The sequence below is a fragment of the Gavialis gangeticus genome, unplaced genomic scaffold (genome assembly GCF_001723915.1).
Source record: "Gavialis gangeticus isolate Ggan-Ray unplaced genomic scaffold, GavGan_comp1, whole genome shotgun sequence".
Classification (NCBI taxonomy): domain Eukaryota; kingdom Metazoa; phylum Chordata; order Crocodylia; family Gavialidae; genus Gavialis; species Gavialis gangeticus.
Genome location: NW_017729018.1, coordinates 4,177,743 through 4,180,284, shown reverse-complemented (window position 1 = coordinate 4,180,284; position 2,542 = coordinate 4,177,743).

Here is a 2,542-nt window from a genome sequence, read left to right as displayed (position 1 = left end):
TGTATTGCAATCCCACTGGCTTCCAGCACAGGCTATTGTTGTATGAGCGAAGTGCCAAGCGAGATTTTCTCTACAAAGGAGGCCCCGGGTGACTGCTAGAACATGAACCAGGGGGAGAAGGACGGCGATGTCTCCAGGAGTAAGTGTGGTGAGTGCGTCTCCTCTGGGACAGCCTGTCCTGCACAGATGCAGCCAGAAGCCTTGTGCACAGCCTCTTCAAAGGGGTAGAGGCCGGGAGCAATGGCCCAGGGGCTCACAGCACGGTGCTCAGGGTCAGGGGAGAGGACATCGCCCCTTGCTCTGCACCAGCCTGTTCTGCAGGGAGAAGGTGCGAACAGTTGCTGCACGGAGGGTGCAGGAGCAGTAGCATGCTCTCCTGCCCACCCTGGAGGCACCTTGCCAGCCTTGACACATGGTCCAGAGCTGGGGCAATGAAGCCTTGTACTGCAGATGTGGCTTTAAAATTCACCTCCAGGCTTCCTATCACCTGTAAGGCTCTGTTTGCAATAGGCCTAGCTGCTTTACTTTGGAGATCAGGGGTCTCTCTCATACTGATGTAAACCAGGAGCCCTGCAGGAGCCCGCGGTGTCCCCTAGGAGAGCAGGGCCAGACTGAATCCTGTAAGAGCTGCTGCGCGGGTGGGCGAGGGGAGGACTCCTTGTTCTTTCTAGTCCAGGGGTGGGCAATTATTTCAGGTGGAGTTTTGGCAAGCCATCGAGGGTCGCATGACAGACAGACAGGGACAGATAAATATTAATTTTCTAAATTTTTTAGGGTCCCCACGGGCCACCTAGAATGGCCTGGTGGGCCACATCTGGCCTGTGTTTTGCCCACCCCTGTCCTAGTCAGAGGGGCCGAACTGCTGGACAACACCTCTGCAAGCAGCGTCACAGGCAAAGGGGGCAGGGAGACCTCTGCTCTGCAGCCCTGACTTCCCAAGTCCTTGGTGCAATTCAGAGGCCGCATTGATTCAGGCATCGCATCAGGCTTCTGCATAACCCCACACATTGCACAGCTTCCGCACCTCTTCCCGCCCCACCTGTCTGCCAGGGCACAGCAGGGCTGCACGGGGCTCTAGGAAAGGACCTGCAAGGATGGTGCAGTGTTCAACATCTCCAGGGCAAGCCTCCGCGGGCAGAACGGCACTGCCCACCCTGGACCAGCATCCCCTGTCTCAGCATGTGCAGGCCCTGCCCCACTGCCCCCAACACCGCCAACTCTCACAGTCCATCCAGAGACAAATAGCCTAGGGAAAATGCCGCCAGTTCAGACTGGGGCTCTCTGCCCTGGCACACACTCTTCTGCCAGCCAAGAGGGGCTCCTGCATCAGTGCCCAGAGGCAACACGGGGCTCTTGCGACACAGGAGGCCTGGCTGGAGTGGGTGGAGAGACGCTCCTCAGACCACATACGGCTGCATCCGCCTTGTGATCCAGAAGCATCTGCTTCCATTTACTCCGGGCTGAGGGATAAATAAATCATGCTGGGTGGTGATAAACAGTCCTTCCCGTAAGCGCAGTGGGGCCAATGAAGCAAGGGGCTGCGTGCGCCAGCTGGGAGCAGTGCCCCCTGGCAGGAAGGGGCAGCGAGCGAGTCTGTCACCTGCCCTGCCGCAGGCTGCAGCCTGGCCTGGAAAAGTGTTAAACCCCGGGAGCCGCATGACAGGCAGAGGGGGCAACAGCTGCTCAGGACCACCTGGACCCAGGCCAGACACAGGGAGCAGAGAAACCAGGCGCAGGACATCTCCAGAGGGCTGCACGTCCCTGCCTCTCGACTCTACCCGGAGCTGCCCTTCCAGCCCTCCAACAGCCGCTCCACCGGCAAACAGGGCTCTCGGCCAAGGGCTGATCTCTCCTGCTTGGGAACCACTACGCTGATGACAGCAGTGCATGGGCCCTGCACTTCTAGGCGTGCCCACAGCGTGTGCCCAGCTCTCTCGCATGCCCCAGCTCACCCCCCAGCTCGGACGGTGGTGGTGGGCACCGCCCGGGGCTGCTCTGAGCTCTGGCTGGGGACCCCCAGGGCAGCTTCACCGCCCCGGTCCTGGTTGGTGTGAGCAGGAGCAGGGCGTGCTCTACTGCGGGGCTTGGAGCCAACTGGCCCTGCACGGGGCTGGGAACTGCCCAGTGAGACAGCTACAAAACCCGGGCCAGGAGCATCGCCTCCCCCGCCGGGCCCGAGTCACTTGGCTGTCCCATCCAGAAGGCTCAGGCCGCCTCAGCTGTTGGCACGTGGCTGTGGAGTGACGCTAAGTCTAGCAGTCAGGACAGACACAAGTCAGTCACGTTCCCCAGCCTACCACAAAGCCACGCTCTTCATTAAGCAAGCCACGTAATTGCTCTGTCCCTCATCCCTGGCTGAACTGCAGCACCAGGTCCCAGGGGGCTGTGGTCTGATGTGCACCAAGCATCGAGTGCCTCCCTGGCTCCGTGCTCCACGCTCTGGGTCCAACCCTGCTGCAACCCCACCCGCCTCCCAGTGCTTCGGGTCCGACCCTGTTCACCCCCCCCTCCCCGCTTCGGTCTGGCCCCGCTCCTTCCCCAC